This window comes from Phyllobates terribilis, unplaced genomic scaffold (genome assembly GCF_046119375.1).
Source record: "Phyllobates terribilis strain yellow unplaced genomic scaffold, ASM4611937v1 Scaffold_13__5_contigs__length_258822181, whole genome shotgun sequence".
NCBI classification, from domain to species: Eukaryota; Metazoa; Chordata; class Amphibia; order Anura; family Dendrobatidae; genus Phyllobates; species Phyllobates terribilis.
Genome location: NW_027362773.1, coordinates 126,416,878 through 126,433,727, shown reverse-complemented (window position 1 = coordinate 126,433,727; position 16,850 = coordinate 126,416,878). Strand labels below are relative to the sequence as shown.

At 48.3% G+C, this 16,850-nt stretch overlaps 1 protein-coding gene across 13 annotated transcripts in view; it reads right to left on the bottom strand.

The window, feature by feature from the left end:
• LOC141174029 (synaptotagmin-2-like) overlaps positions 1–16,850 on the bottom strand; it is a 204,461-nt gene that overhangs the window by 88,992 nt on the left and 98,619 nt on the right. For 7 of the 13 annotated variants that reach the window (XM_073658614.1, XM_073658618.1, XM_073658615.1 and 4 more), the window contains one exon: positions 5,292–5,344. The exons of the other annotated variants lie outside the window; for them this stretch is intronic. The gene's annotated coding sequence lies outside the window, so the exon portion shown is untranslated. The remainder of the gene's footprint in view (positions 1–5,291; positions 5,345–16,850) is intronic. 13 annotated transcript variants of the gene reach the window in all.

The following is a 16,850-nucleotide window of genomic DNA, read 5'->3' as shown; positions in this document are numbered from 1 at the left end:
ATCTTTTAAGACTTTCCACTTCTTGTGAGAGTACCCCGCGCCTCAGGGCCTGTAAGCTGGGTGGGTCTCAGAAAACTGTCCCAGAACTTTGACAGTGTTCCCCTGCCTCTGCTGGATTGTTGTTGCGTCTCTCTCACCTGTACTCCTTGGTTGGGAAACGAACTGTGACCTCTGCCCGTAGCGTGTTCAGACTGGAATTTTTTTAACAGTTCTGCAGCAAGGGCATTCTGGTACTGCCCCATTTTTCTATACCTCTTCACCTCAGGAATAAGATAGTGAAAGTTCTCCTTGTAGCTGAGGTCTAAAAGTGTCACCAACCAGTAATGACTGTCACCCAACATTTTGACAATGCGAGGGTCACGGTTAAGGCAGTGTAACATAAAGTCAGCCATGCGTGCCAGACTGGTAATGGGCAAGACTTCCGTGTCCTCACCAATATGACGACTGACCATGCTCTCCTCCTCCTCTTCCTCCTCCCCCCTGTACTCAGGCCACCCACGCTGAACCTTTGGTATGACAGTTGCACAGGTACTACCGTCTACAGCGCATGATACCAGCTCCTGTTCTTCCTCCTCCTCCTCCTCCTCTCCCTCATTGTCCCCCAATGCACGTTGGGATGAGATGAGGCTGGGCTGTGTGTAATCGCCCGCTATGGCTTCTTGATCCATCTCATCATACTCTGGCTGCAATGCCTCCTCTTTAATTCTCTGCAGAGAGCATTGCAAAAGACAGACAAGTGGGATGCTGATGCTAATGATGGTGTCATCGCCACTCACCATCTTGGTGGACTCCGCAAAGTTTGTCAGGATGGTACATATGTCAGACATCCAGGTCCACTCCTGAGGTGTTATGTGTGGAGACTGACCTGAATATCGACAGCCTTGTTGCAGCTGGTACTCCACAACTGCTCTCTTCTGCTCACAAATCCTTTGCAACATGTGGAGGGTAGAGTTCCAACATGTGGGGACATCACACACCAGTTGGTGGGCCAGAAACTGCAAACGCTGTTGCAACACAGCAAGGGCGGCGGAAGCTGTAGCCGACTTCCGAAAATGAGCTGACAGGCGGCGTACTTTGACGAGCAGATCTGGCAACTGGGGGTACGATTTAAGAAACCGCTGAACCACGAGGTTAAGCACATGAGCCAGGCATGGTACGTGTGTGATCTCGCCTCACCTCAGAGCCACCACCAGGTTACGGCCATTGTTACACACGACCATGCCTGGATGTAGGTTCAGCGGTCTCAGCCACAGATCTGCCTGCTCTTTCACAGCTGTCCACAACTCTCAAGCAGTGTGAGGTTTATCACCTAAGCTTATGAGTTTCAGCACAGCCTGTTGCCGCTTGGCTGAGGCAGTACTGCAGTGCTTCCAGCTTGTAACTGATGTGGTGATATCTGAGATGGAGGCTGAACATGAGGAGGATGATGTACAGGAACTGTACACTATGGGGGCAACTCTGACTGACATAGGGCCCGCAATCCTCGGTATGGGGAGGATGTGTTACATCCCAAGGTCCGACTGGGTCCCGGCTTCCACTATGTTTACCCAGTGTGCCGTCAGGGAGATGTACCATCCCTGGCCACAAGCACTTGTCCACGTGTCCGTTGTCAGGTGGACTCTCCCAGTAACTGCGTTGTTGAGGGCACGGCAGATGTTTTGGGACACGTGCTTGTGTAGTGCGGGGATGGCACACCGGGCAAAATAGTGTCAGCTGGGGACCGAGTACCGAGGGACAGCCACCGTCATAAGGTTGAGGAAGGATTCCGTCTCCACCAGCCTAAAAGGCAGCATTTCCAACGCAAGAAGTCGTGAAATGTGCAAATTTAGTACTGTGGCCTGTGGGGCGTTGGCTGCGAATTTGCGCTTTCGTTCAAAGGTCTGGGATATGGACAATTGAACGCTGCGGTGGGACATGGACGTGGACGTTGATGCTGTTTCTTGAGAAACTGCCATAACAAGTGAAGACTGAGAGGAGGGGGCATCTTTGCATGCAGTATGGACAGGGGATTGCCTTGCACGCACAACAGGGGGTTCTCTTACACGCACAACAGAGGAAGAAGCAGTGGTGACACCCGCTGATACTGGTCGTGGACCCTGGAGTTCGACCCACAAAGTCGGGTGCTTAACTGACATGTGCCTGATCATGCTGGTGGTGGTCAGGCTGGTAGTTTTGTCACCCCTGCTGATGCTGGCCTGGCAGGTGGTACAAATGGCCTTTTTGGGGTTATCAGCAGAGTCTTTAAAAAAATTCCAGACTCTGGAAGACTTACCGGTTGTACTGGCAACATACCTCGTGTTGGTGTTACGGGGAACGGTTGCCCGCCTTCTGTGTGCGGCCACCACACTGCTTCTTCCTGCCTGTTGGGGTACTCTGCCTCCCTCCCCCTGTGTGTGACGCGCCCCTGGGCCTGCTGTGTCGCGCAGCGTCTCGCGCACGGGGGCTTACCCGGAACCGGATCAGATGAGGGTTGTAGTCTCCGAGTGGCGGGGACCCGGTCCGTGCCCAGGGAGTCAAACTCAGTGTGTGGCAGTCTTGATAGGTGTTATTTGAGTGTCGACTACGCCACCCGTTGATTTGCAGCTATGGAGCTGCCGCTGCAGGGCAGACCGCTGAGGCCGATGTAGAATTGTGCAGCGTGATAGTATAACCCCCAACGGGAGGGGTATGGCCTCAGGGCAGCCGACGTGGAGGATGGGGGTAGCAGGAACCACTCAGAGACGGTGCGGTGTAATTCAGGGTCTTTACTGGTAACAACGATAGACCCTCCCGGAGTACTTGCTAGCGAACGGGGCCTGGTCAGTCCTTGAGCAGATGGGATCTCCCCTGGCCAGGCGGAGTTGTAGGCCTCCCAAACTGACTGAAGTAGCCCACGTCCCTGAGTGTGCCGTGTGGTGCTCACCCATATGGCCGGTGACTCGGGGCCTTCTAATGGCTTCCGCTCCACGATGGCGGTGCTGGTCCCACGCGTGTGACCTTGCCTTCGGGTTTCTGGGCCTGAGGACCTGAAATCCCCTGCCGGTCGGCTTCTGCTGCTGGGTAAGAGTTAGTCCCCACAGCCTCGGACGCCGGGTCAGGTAAGAAAGCTTCTCAGTCAGGGCGAGCTCTGCAGCTGCCAGCCCCTGACTCGTAGTAGTATTGCTTCCACTGAGCTTCTGCTGTTTCTTCCTATGACTGTTTCTCGTCTCTACTCTCCTTGACTCCTAACCCTGCCTCAGCCCCGGGTTTATATAGGGGAAGTTCTTCCCCTCCCAAGACTGGGCAGGAGGTGTGGCATGCACAGGATCCCTGACCAAAGGACCTCCCACCTGCTCTCAGACATAACATTACATTACTGTTCAAACCAGACCCCTGGGGTGCCACATGTGCTGCTGGCCTCGCTCTGCGTGTCTTCCTGCCACGTTGGGTCAGTTACTAGATCATCCACCACCTCTTCCTCTTCCACTTCCGCACCACGGTCCTCCTCCTCACTTCGTGGCAATCGTGTCTCGTCATCGTCAACCTCTTGTGACAAATGGTCAGCGTCGCATTCCTGTGGCCGTCGCTGTTCAAATATTTGGCCATCGCTACATGGGATCTCCTCTTCCACCATTTCAAGCGGAGCAGGCGAGGGGCACAAATATGGAAATGGACCAGTGAACAGCTCTTCAGAGTGTCCAACTGTGGGATCAGTTGCTGTCTGACGACACTCGGCATGGTGGGAGGAAGGAGCATCAGGGTGAGGAGGAGTATGCAGTCGAGACTCACGGCTACTAACACTTGACCGTGTGGAAGACAGACCGAAAGGTGGTGGTGCCCAGGTGACTGGAAGTATTATCTGCTATCCAATTAATAACCTGTTCACACTGATCAGTTCGCAATAGTGGTGCTGTTGTGTGCTTCCCTAGTAATTCGGTCAAGAACTGGGAGCGAGAAGATGTGGCTGTTGGTTGTGGCACATTTTCACCTTGGCCAAGGCCCCGTCCTCTGCATGCACCATCACCAGAACATCCAGTTCCACGTCCCTTGCAACGCGCCTTGCCCATTGTAAATGAAGTAAAATAGCTTACACTCGCACTATCAATGGCAAAAGGGTAATAAAAAGGAGATTTGAACCGTGGAAGAGGAAAAGCACAGTTTTAGTTCTCTGGCCTACACCAGAATCTTTTAAACAGAAATATTTGTGTCTGAACAGTCAGCGAGACACTCAAACTGTTTTTTTTTTATGCAAAAAGGTGGATTACACCCAGATTTGAACCGTAGAAGAGGAAAACCACAGTTCTAGTTCTCTGGCCTACACCAGAATCTTTTAAACAGATATATTTGTGTCTGAACAGTCAGCGAGACACTCAAATTGTTTTTTTTTATGCAAAAAGGTGGATTACACCCAGATTTGAACCGTGGAAGAGGAAAACCACAGTTCTAGTTCTCTGGCCTACACCAGAATCTTTTAAACAGATATATTTGTGTCTGAACAGTCAGCGAGACACTCAAACTGTTTTTTTTATGGAAAAAAGGCAAAAAAGTGGATAATACAGAGATTTGAACCGTGGAACTGCAAAACCACAGTTCTAGTTATCTGGCCTACACCAGACTCTTTTAAACAGATATATTTGTGTCTGAACACTCAGACACACTCAACTTTTTTTTTGGGGGGGGGGAAATACCAAAAGGTTAATAAGACGGGTATTTGTACAGTCTGACTGAGGGAAATAAAAAAAAAGAGGATTTAGATGGAAAAAAAGGATTTTTCCTAGCCCCAGAGACCTGGGGCTAAGTCTAGCAATTTGAAAAGCAGCACACAGGACTGTAATGCAGTGTTTGTTGGTATAACCACTGCGTCTCCTACACAGCCTGCCTGCCTGCCTGATATCTGGGATGGATATTAGTCCTGAGAAGGACTGTTTGTTTGATTTTGCAGGCTTTAGAAACCCTACACTACCTATTTCGCAGTATAAATCTCTCCCTAGCTCAGCAGCACTCTCCCTACACTGTCTGATCCAGAGCGACTGTGTCCAAGATGGCGGCGCCCAGTTTTAAATACTTGAGGTGACACTGTGCGGCCAGCCAATCACGGTAATGCCCACAACCAACATGACTGCGGCATTACAGTGACTGGCTGGCAATCCCTGCATGTTCATTGGCTCTGTAAAGAGCGCCAAACATGCAGGCGGAGACCCGATCTCCCGCCCGAGTAACCAGGAAATGCTCGGTGCTCGCCGAACATCCCGAGTAGTGAGATGCTCGGGCGAGTACTGAGCAGTGTCGAGCATGCACGCTCAACACTAGTAGCTAATAAAAAGAATTCATACCTTTTTTTGAGTAGTGAGAAGAGCCAAGCAAATGTTCCTCATCATCCCTACAGCTGTGAATAAAACAAAGCAGAATATAAAACACACATTCTAAAAAGTGTATTGTTTGAGGTTAAATGGCGACTTTGGCCACAACATAGGATGCATGGCCAAAGACCGCTATATGCCACTGCTGCATCGCAGCAAAATGCAAGTGAAAGGGATCACATTTGACATGCAAGTCACAAAAAGTGGGGACCAGATGGATTTTTTTTGATTTGTTTGTCATGGTACCTTGTGGGTCGCCATGTGACTCCATTCACTTGCGCGATGCTACGATGTAGCAGCCATCTTTGCCATCTTTTGGCAATCTTTGGCCACATGTCCTGTGTTTTGTGACCAAAGTTCCAGTCTAAATCCATCAATGGGAGCACAATCTTTTTTATGGATCAATTAAATAAAATTAAGTATATAAACCGATCTGTAAGAGCATAAATCCTTTAAAAAATTGTTAGAAAAAAGCCAGCTCAATATTTATGAAAAAGCCAACACGATCAAGCTAAGAAAATTAATTTCCCCCATTTAGAAGTCAGTCTCCTGCTCTTGTACTTGTGCTTTTTATATCATTTTGAATAGAACAAAAAAGGTCTTGTTATTAGACTTTGTTATAGATCCATGAAATATAATGAAAAAATAAAGTGCATTATTTATCATTTACAGTTAGGCCTCCTTCACACTTGTGTGTGCTGCCTCCCGGCTCTGCCCATATGGAGCAGTTGCAGCATGCAGAGCCTATGTTATTCAATAGGGGTATTGCTTACTCTCCTCACTCTGATGGCAAGTCCCCAAGGCTGGTCGCTGCTACAGTTGCCACCAGCTTCCAGTTACTAATCAATCGGACTCCATGGATTCCTCATCTGAAGATCAGGGAACATCCTTGCCAGTCTATTCTTCCTGTTACTAGATTGATTGTGTTCCTGACCTGTTCTAGACTTTGTTCTAGAATTACTCTCTCATCTCATCTTTTGGATTTGTTGTCCGTTCCTGTGGTTCTACTCCTGAACCATCTTGGGGTACATTCAGACAAGCTTATGTTAGGTCGGTGTAGCAGAAGGACACCACACATAACCTATGTTAGCTTCCTAGAGCACATTGGTGATTTTCTTCACAGACCTCAGGGGCAGGGGAAAAAAGACACATTTTACAGACCAGGATAGTGTATGTAAAAGAAGGCAGCTCCCCCACCCATTCGCTATGCGGATGAACACACAGGGCCAGCCAGGACCGCAATTTGCAGATGCGCCTAGTCTGATAAATTCAATCAGCATATGGAAATGAAGCCTTATAGCTATAAAGCAGTCTCAACCTCCGGCTTTTCTCATCCCACTCACTACTGCACCGATTAGCTACATCCCTGACTTTGCTGAATGTTTTTCACTACAATGCCCTTGTTGCCAATTGGGAATTCGTGTGGGAAATTCAACGGAAATCTGTAGATGAACATACATGGGAATCCATATAGCAAAGTCCACGGGAATTCGTGTGGAAAAATCCACGGGAGTACGTGTGGGAAAGTTCATGAGTAACCATGTGGGGAACTCCACTGGAATCTGTATGGGAAAGTCCACGAAAATCTGTGTAGTAAAGTCTACACCTCCTTGATAGAACAAAGAGTGACGAACAAGGAGACTCACTGCAGCCCATCCATCAAATCAGTTGTAGCTTAGAAGAATCCACTTCTCCCACGAGAAACATAGTCAACATTTTCCTATCTATCCAATGCTGTGTAATGGACCATTTGTGCCTCTTCGAAGAACTGTTTTCGGTGCTTTTAGGAAGAGTATTGTTGCATGGGATAGTGTCCATATGGAACAGCACTGATTACATTGAAGTGCATAAAACTGTTCTGTGTAAAATTTGGGAGGATTTACAAGTTAGCCAATGATTCAACAAGGATAATGTGACCTTGATTTAAGGGTTTTTCTGACTTGCCATGGGGATCAAAGATATAGTCACCTTGAGAATAAGCTCCTCACCCCAGCATTGCGGTTCTGATGGTCTACACTGGACCAGATGTCATGAGCAACCGTCACCTGAGCGTTGTAGCCACTGATTAACTGCAGGATCATGGGATTGATGATTGGATATCATCGCTCCTGGTCTTCATAGGACTAGAATGGGGAGCAGGTTTACCGGGTTACTAAATCTTCTTTTATTCTCATGGCTTGCGTTATCAGTTTTTTAACAGGTTCAACAATTCAGCCTTAACAAGACAGTATATTTATCAAACCAGATTAACAATCCCTTTAAAAGAAGAGTTAATTGCTTTGTAAGCATCATACGGTATATTGCTTTATCAAAAATGGAAAACATGGCATGCTATTATACAGTGATAGGCTCAATGCATTCGAGAAAGTGAGGGAAAAGGAAGAGTTTCAGCTCTTATAGTGCTGGCAGAATGCTGATGAAGAGAAACCAATAGTGATGAGTAAGCATACTCACAAGTACTTGGTACTCGCCCAAGCATCTCAGTAGTCGAGATGCTCGGAGCTCGCCGAGTACTTGCAAGATGCTCGGGAGCATGCTAGGGTCCCCTACCTGCATATTTGATGCTCTTTAGAGCCCCAATCAACATGCAGGGATTGCCTGCCACTCATTGTAATGCCGCAGCCATGTTGGTTGGGGTATTACAGTGATTGGCTGGCCGCACAGCGTTATCAGGTCTATATCAGACCTGGCGCCGCCATGCTCGTCACAGTCACTCCAGAATCAGGCAGAGTAGGGAGAGGTGCTGCTAAGCTAGGGAGAGATTTGCTTGTGTATTAGGTAGTGTAGGGAGAAAAAACGTACATTACACATATCCATCTTAACAAACAGTCCTTCTGAGGACTAATCCATCTGCAGAGATATCAGGCAGGCAGTGTATATAGGCAGGCAGGCAATGTATATAGCAGACTGCAGTGCATATAGCTCAAGAGGCTCCATTCCAATTCTGCCTTCTGCTGCTGTTAGATATTTCTATATAAAGGCTCAGGTCTCAGGGGCCAGGAATACATTTTTTTGGATCTTAATCCTAATTATTTGCTTAAAAAGCAATCCAGAGAACACAGTTTTTCTGCGCCATTTGCTTGTTGCCACTGCAGAATACAGCCAGGTCCTTTCCATATTACAGCGCTAGAAATCCAGCAATTTAAAACTGTGTTTTCTCCGTCACACTGATCACATATACGTTTTCGGAAAATACTGCCATTTCTGGCCTCCATTATAATTTTTTTCTTCAGTGTGTCAGTGAATTAATTCACACCAGTTTGTTGTTCAAACTACTTACCTACAGGCCAGGTTTTTAAAGCCCTGTTTTCTCCGTCACACGGATCACATACAGTACAGACCAAAAGTTTGGACACACCTTCTCATTTAAAGATTTTTCTGTATTTTCATGACTATGAAAATTGTACATTCACACTGAAGGCATCAAAACTATGAATTAACACATGTGGAATTATATACTTAACAAAAAGTGTGAAACAACTGAAAATATGTCTTATATTCTAGGTTCTTCAAAGTGGCCACCTTTTGCTTTGATGACTGCTTTACGCACTCTTGGCATTCTCTTGATGAGCTTCAAGAGGTAGTCACCGGAAATGGTCTTCCAACAATCTTGAAGGAGTTCCCAGAGATGCTTAGTACTTGTTGGCCCTCTTTCCTTCACTCTGCGGTCCAGCTCACCCCAAACCATCTCGATTGGGTTCAGGTCTGGTGACTGTGGAGGCAAGGTTATCTGGTGTAGCACCCCATCACTCTCCTTCTTGGTCAAATAGCCCTTAAACAGCCTGGAGGTGTGTTTGCGGTCATTGTCCTGTTGAAAAATAAATGATGGTCCAACTAAACGCAAACCGGATGGAATAGCATGCCGCTGCAAGATGCTGTGGTTGCCATGCTGGTTCAGTATGCCTTCAATTTTGAATAAATCCCCAACAGTGTCACCAGCAAAGCACCCCCACACCATCACACCTCCTCCTCCATGCTTCACGGTGGGAACCAGGCATGTAGAGTCCATCCATTCTCCTTTTCTGCGTCGCACAAAGACACGGTGGTTGGAACCAAAGATCTCAAATTTGGACTCATCAGACCAAAGCACAGATTTTCACTGGTCTAATGTCCATTCCTTGTGTTCTTTAGCCCAAACAAGTCTCTTCTGCTTGTTGCCTGTCCTTAGCAGTGGTTTCCTAGCAGCTATTTTACCATAAAGGCCTGCTGCACAAAGTCTCCTCTTAACAGTTGTTGTAGAGATGTGTCTGCTGCTAGAACTCTGTGTGGTATTGACCTGGTCTCTAATCTGAGCTGCCGTTAACCTGCGATTTCTGAGGCTGGTGACTCGGATAAACGTATCCTCAGAAGCAGAGGTGACTCTTGGTCTTCCTTTCCTGGGGCGGTCCTCTTGTGAGCCAGTTTCTTTGTAGCGCTTGATGGTTTTTGCAACTGCACTTGGGGACACTTTCAAAGTTTGCCCAATTTTTCGGACTGACAGACCTTCATTTCTTAAAGTAATGATGGCCACTTGTTTTTCTTTACTTAGCTGCTTTTTTCTTGCCATAATACAAATTCTAACAGTCTGTTCAGTAGGACTATCAGCTGTGTATCCACCTGACTTCTGCACAACACAACTGATGGTCCCAACCCCATTTATAAGGCAAGAAATCCCAGTTATTAAACCTGACAGGGCACACCTGTGAAATGAAAACCCTTTCCGGTGACTACCTCTTGAAGCTCATCAAGAGAATGCCAAGAGTGTGCAAAGCAGTCATCAAAGCAAAAGGTGGCTACTTTGAAGAACCTAGATTATAAGACATATTTTCAGTTGTTTCACACTTTTTTGTTAAGCATATAATTCCATATGTGTTAATTCATAGTTGTGATGCCTTCAGTGTGAATGTACAATTTTCATAGTCATGAAAATACAGAAAAATCTTTAAATGAGAAGGTGTCTCCAAACTTTTGGTCTGTACTGTATAAGTTCGCTCCAAACTCAGTCATTTGTAGTGAGCGTGGAGGATACTGTCCTCCATTTAAAATGGACAAGGCACGTGGCAAGGGACGGGGAACTGGACGTGATGGTGATGGTGCATGCAGAGGCCGAGGACAAGGCGGTGGGCAAGCTGAAATTGTGCCACAACAAACACCCACATCTTCTCGCCCGACCTTCTTGTCCCAATTTCTAGTGGACCACAGCAAACCACTATTGAACCCAGAGCAGCGTCAAAAGTTTTTTGGTTGGATAGCGGATAATGCTCCCAGTCACTTTGCCACCACCACCACCCTGTCTTCCGCACGGTCAAGTCCCAGTAGCTGTGAGTCTGGACCGCATATTCCTCACCCTGATACTCCTTCCTCCCACCATGCCGAGTGCCCGGAGACAACTGATCCCACACTTGGACACTCTGAAGCAGTTCACTTTTCCATTTATAGATTCGGGCCTCTCGCCTGGTCCACTTGAAGCGAGGCAAGAGGAGATCACATGTAGCGATGCCCAAATATTTGAGCAGCCATGGTCACACAAAGGTGGGAAAGTGTCACAAGAGGTGGACGATGATGAGACACAATTGCCAGAAAGTCAGGAGGAGGACCAGGGTGCGGAGGTGGAAGACGAGGTGGTGGATGATATAGTAAATGACCCAACCTGGCAGGAGGACATGCAGAGCGAGGACAGCAGCACACAAGGGGAGGGAGGCAGAGCACCCCAACAGGCAGGAAGCAGTGTGGTGGCCGCAGACAGAAGGCAGGCAACCGTTCCCCGTAACACTAACACGAAGGAAGTTGCCAGTATAACTCTTAGGTCTTCCTGAGTCTGGTTGTTTTTTAAAGACTCTGTCGATAACCCCAAAAAGGCCATTTGCACCACCTTCCAGGCCAGCATCAGCAGGGGTGGCAAAACTACCAGCCTGTCCACCACCACCATGATCAGGCACATGGCAGCAAAGCACTTGACTTTGTGGGCTGAACCCCAGGGTCCAGGAACAGTGTCTGCAGGTGGCACCATTGCTTCTTCCGCTGTTGTGGATGCAAGCCAATGCCCTGTCCATGGTGCATGAGAAGATGCCTCCTGCCATGCACCTGTCGTTGCACACTCTCAAGTAGCAGCATCAAGAAGCACGTCCATGTCCTTGTCCCAGCACAGCGTTCAGTTGTCCATACCCCAGTCCTTGGAACGCAAGCACAAATATGCAGCCAATGCCCCACAGGCCACACTAGTAAATTCTCACATTTCACGACTGCTTGCACTCGAAATTTTGCCTCTTAGGCTCATGGAGATGGAAGCATTCCGCAACCTGATGGCGGCGGTCGTCCCTCGGTACTCGTTCCCCAGCCGCCACTATTTCTCCCGGTGTGCCATCCCCGCATTACACAAGCATGTATCCCAAAACATTAGCCGTGCCCTCAACAACGCAGTTACCGGGAAAGTCCACCTAACCACGGACACGTGGACAAGTGCTTGTGGGCAAGGACGGTACATCTCGCTGACGGCACACTGGGTTAACATAGTGGAAGCCGGGACCCAGTCGGACCTTGGGACGGAACACGTCCTCCCGACGCCAAGGATTGCGGGCCCTAGGTCAATTAGGGTTGCCCCTACAGTCTACAGCTCCTGCACCTCATCCTCCTCAGCCTCCTCCTCCTCTTCAGCCTCCATCTCCGAAATGACCACATCAGTCACAAGCTGGAAGCACTGCAGCACTGCCTTGGCCAAGAGGCAACAGGCTGTTCTGAAGCTAATATGCTTAGGTGACAAACCGCACAATGCTGAAGAGTTGTGGATAGCTCTGAAAGAGCAGCCAGCTCTGTGGCTCACACCGCTGAACCTACTGCCAGGCATGGTCGTGTGTGACAATGGCCGAAACCTGGTGGCGGCTTTGAGGCGAGGCGAACTCACACATGTACCATGCCTGGCCCATGTGCTTAACCTCGTGGTTTAGTGGCTTCTCAAATCCTACTCGGAGCTGCCGGATCTGCTTGTTAAAGTACGCCGCCTGTGTACCCATTTTAGAAAGTCATCTACAGCTTCCGCCGCCCTTGCCGTGTTTCAGCAGCGTTTGCAGCTTCCGGCTCACAGACTGGTGTGTGATGTCCCCACGCATTGGAACTCTACACTGCAGATTTTGGGAAGGATTTGTGAGCAGAAGAGGGCAGTTGTTGAGTACCAGCATCAACAAGGCGGTCGGTATTCAGTTCAGACTCCACACATAAGACCTCAGGAGTGGACATGGATGTCAGACATATGTACCATCCTCCAAAACTTTGAGGACTCTACCAAGATGGTGAGCGGCAATGACGCCATAATTAGTGTCACCATCTCTGTCTTATGAAATGCTCTCTGCTCACAATCAAAGAGGAAGCATTGCAGGCGGAGCACTATGAGATGGAGCAAGGAACCATACAGGGTGATTACACACAGCCCAGCTTCATCTCATCCCAACGTGGATTGGGTAACAATGAGGAAGAGGAGGAGGAGGAGGAAGGATAGGAGCTAGTTTCATGCGCTATAGACGGTACTACCTGCACAGCTGTCATACCGTCTGTTCAGCGTGGATGGCCAGAGGACAGAGAGGAGGAGGAGGAGAGCATGGTCAGTCATCCTCTTGGTGAGGACACGGAAGTCTGGCACGCATGGCTGAGTTTATGTTATGCTGCCTTTCCCATGACCCTCGCGTTCTCAAAATTTTGGGTGACAGTCATTACTGGTTGGTGACACTTCTAGACCCACGCTACAAGGAGAACATTATGTCTCTTATTCCTGAGGCGGACAGGTCTACAAAAATGGGGCTGTACCAGAATGCCCTTGTTGCGGAAGTATTAAAAAAATTCTCATTTGAAAACGCTGGCGGCAGAGGGCACACTTCGTTGGACAACCAAGGAGTACAGGCGAGAGAGACACAACTTCAATCCAGCAGAGGCAGGGGAACACTGTCAAAGTTCTGGGATAGTTTTCTCAGCCCCTCCCATCGCACAGGCCCTGAGGCGCAGGGTACTCTCACAAGGAGTGCAAAGTTTGGTAAGATGCTGAGGGAGTACCTTGCCGACCGTACCAACATCCTCCGTGATTCCTCTGTGCCTTATAATTATTGGGTATCCAAGCTGGATACGTGGAATGAACTGGCTCTCTATGCCTTGGAGGTCCTGGCCTGCCCTGCTGCCAACGTTTTATCAGAGCGGGTTTTTAGTGCCGCTGGTGGAATTATAACTGATAAGCCCATCCGCCTGTCAACTGAAAATGCTGACAGGCTGACTCTTATAAAAATGAACAAGGGCTGGATTGGGCCAGACTTCTCAACACCACCGAATGATAGCAGCGTAACATAAACTCAAATCCAGTGTCTGTTCTTGGGAGGTGTATTCCCATGCACCTTTTCACACCCACACATGGGTATACGCTTCCTGATTTTGGCTATTTGCTCTTGTCCTCCTCCTTCTCCTCATCTTCCACCACCATATCACCAGCGTGACCGTGGTCGGTGATGCAACACCCAGAAATTTTTTTTTAAAGGGTGTTTATGATGCCCGTAAAAAATTTTTTTTACACAGTATGTTCATGTATAACCCCCAGGGGTAAATGTTTGTCAACCCATACACTTAGTGCATGGGCATTACAAGTATAGGAAGACCGTTCCTTTCTAATGGGAACATTTTTTTATGAGGCCCTCCTCCACGTCTCTTCCAAGGGGCATTGGAGTGTGGGACAGTGGGGGAAAATTCTCCTGCACTCAGCGCTTCAGCAGGAGAATTCTCTCACGCTCACTGCAAGCGCAGGAGAATTCTCCCACGCTGTCAGTGACGTGCATGAGGTGAGCTGAGTTCATTGGACATGACCTCGGCTCATCTTTATGCCGTCACAGCCAGACACTGAGGAGCGCAAGCATGCCTGCGCTTCTCAGTGTCTGCGGCATGGCAAGCTGGATGGCAGCTTTCGGCTGCTATCCAGCCTGTCATGTGAATATAGCAGAGCTGGAGCCGTCGTGGGAACCATGGAAAGGTAAGGATGATGTTGGTTTATTATTTTACTTTTATTGCAGAAGACATTGGCTTCAGCTGGAATGGGCGTGATGGTAAGTATGGTTTAATTTAGAACAATAAAGAATTGTGTGTTTATTTCAATTAAAGGACTTTATTCTGGGTGTTTGTGTTTTTTTTTAACTTTGACTATGGGGTTAGTAATGGGGGTGTCTTATAGACGCCTCTCCATTACTAACCTGGGCTTGATGTCAGCTGGCATTATAAGCTGACATCAACCCCAACCCTTTTACCCCACTGCCACCGCTACAGGGCAGTGGGAAGAGCGAGGCTAAGTGCCAGAATTGGCGCATCCTATGGATGCGCCATTTCTGGGGCGGCTGACCGCTGGTGTTTCTAGCCTGGGAGGGGGCCAATATTCATGGCACCCTTCCTGGGCTATTAATATCAGCCCCCAGCTGTCTGCCTAGCCTTTGCTAGCTATTAAAATAGGGGGGACCCCACGTCATTTTTTTGGGGGTCCCCCATTTTAATAGCTAGTAAAGGCTAGGTATTCAGCTGGGGGCTGATATTAGTAGCCTGGGAAGCTCCGTGGGTATTACCCCCTTCCCAGGCTTCAAACATATGCCCCAGCCGTCTGCTTAACCTCCGCTAGAGACTAAAATTACGGGGACCCCCACGCCAATTTTTTTTTTAATAAATCCTTTATTTTAACACTAAATGACAAGTACAGTAATCAACACTATCACTGTACTTCCTATATATGTGACTGACATGTTTCTATGTATCTAATCTATGTGTGATGCTCTATTCGATCTTTTCTAAATTGTCGGGTACAGATGCTGAATTGCCGGCCGGCTTTTTTAAAGAGACTGTGCATGAAAACACTATTATTTTTTTTAATAAATCCTTTAACACTAAATGACAAGTACAGTAACCAACACTATCACTGTACTTATTATATATGTGACTGACATGTTTCTATGTATCTAATCTATATGTGATGCTCTATTCTTTCTATTCTAAATTGTCGGGTACCGATGCTGAATTGCCGGCCGGCTTTTTTAATGAGACGGTGCATGAAAACACTATTATTTGTTTTAATAAATCCTTTAACACTAAATGACAAGTACAGTAAGCTGAGCGCTACCATCCAGCTTGTTATCCTTCAGAGACACTGCAGAGCGCAGGCATTATGGGAACTTCCGATTCCGGTATTCGATATTCTAAAAGTATCGGAACTCCGATACCGTGAATATCGGTCGATACCCGATATTTTAGTATCGGAATGCTCAACACTAATGAGAGATCCTCTGGCCATTTTTCCTGGGACTCCTTAGGATGGCGCGCGCGGCCCCTTTAAGAGGGAGGGAGCGCGCGCCCTAAGCACAGTGCCCGGGAAGTTGCGCACACGGAAGCAACAGAAGCAGCAGCGCCGGAGGATACCGGGTGGGGAGCGCGGCGGTAAGAGGGACGGCATCTCTGCCTGTCAGGGGGCAGAGACGCTGATACTATAGTACCCCCCCTTTACGCCCCCTCTTTTTTAGGCCTGAAAGAAATTTTTTAAGGAGAAGCGGGGCGTGGATGTTCTCCCTGGGTTCACAAGTTCTCTCCTCTGGGCCAAACCCCTTCCAATCCACCAGAAAAAAGGTTTTTCCCCTCACCCTCTTGGTGGCCAGAATGTTCTCTACCTCATAGACATCCTCAGCGGAGATCGGAGCTGGAGAGGTACCTGGATTGTCGGAAAAAGAATTAAGCACAACTGGTTTGAGGAGAGATACGTGGAAGGAGTTGGGAATCCGGAAGGTGGCCGGGAGTTTTAACTTGTAGGCTACTGAGTTGATTCGCTGGAGGACTTCAAATGGACCGATGAACCGTGGACCCAACTTATAGGAGGGTATTTTGAGACGAACATGTTTGGAGGAGAGCCAAACCTTGTCTCCCGGACGGAATTGAGGCGGATCCAGACGTCTCTTATCAGCATGTTTCTTCATCCGCTCGGAGGATTGAAGAAGTGCGGATCTAGTGTCCTCCCAAATAGTGGAAAATTCGCTGACCAGAGACTCCGTGGCAGTGTTGTCCACTGAAGCGGAAACGGGAAACGGAATCCGGGGATGTTGACCGTAGACCACAAAGAACGGGGACTTGGAGGAGGATTCGCTCTCATGGTTGTTATAGGAGAACTCGGCCCATGGTAGGAGCTCCACCCAATCGGTATGGTGAGTGTTGACGAAGTGCCGGAGGAAGCTGGTAAGGATCTGGTTGATAAGTTCCACTTGGCCATTGGACTGCGGATGGTAAGCAGAGGAGAAATCCAGGGTGACATCCAGCAGCTTACACGTAGCTCTCCAGAAGCGCGAAGTGAACTGGACCCACCGATCAAACACAATGTGGAGGGGTAGGCCGTGGAGACGAAAGATTTGATGGATGAAGTCCTTAGCCAGCACAGATGCAGATGGGAGACCAGGCAGAGGGATGAAGTGGGCCATTTTAGAAAAGCGGTCAGCGACCACCCAAATGACTCTACAACCGGCAGAAACAGGGAGATCAATAATAAAGTCCATAGCAATGTGTTGC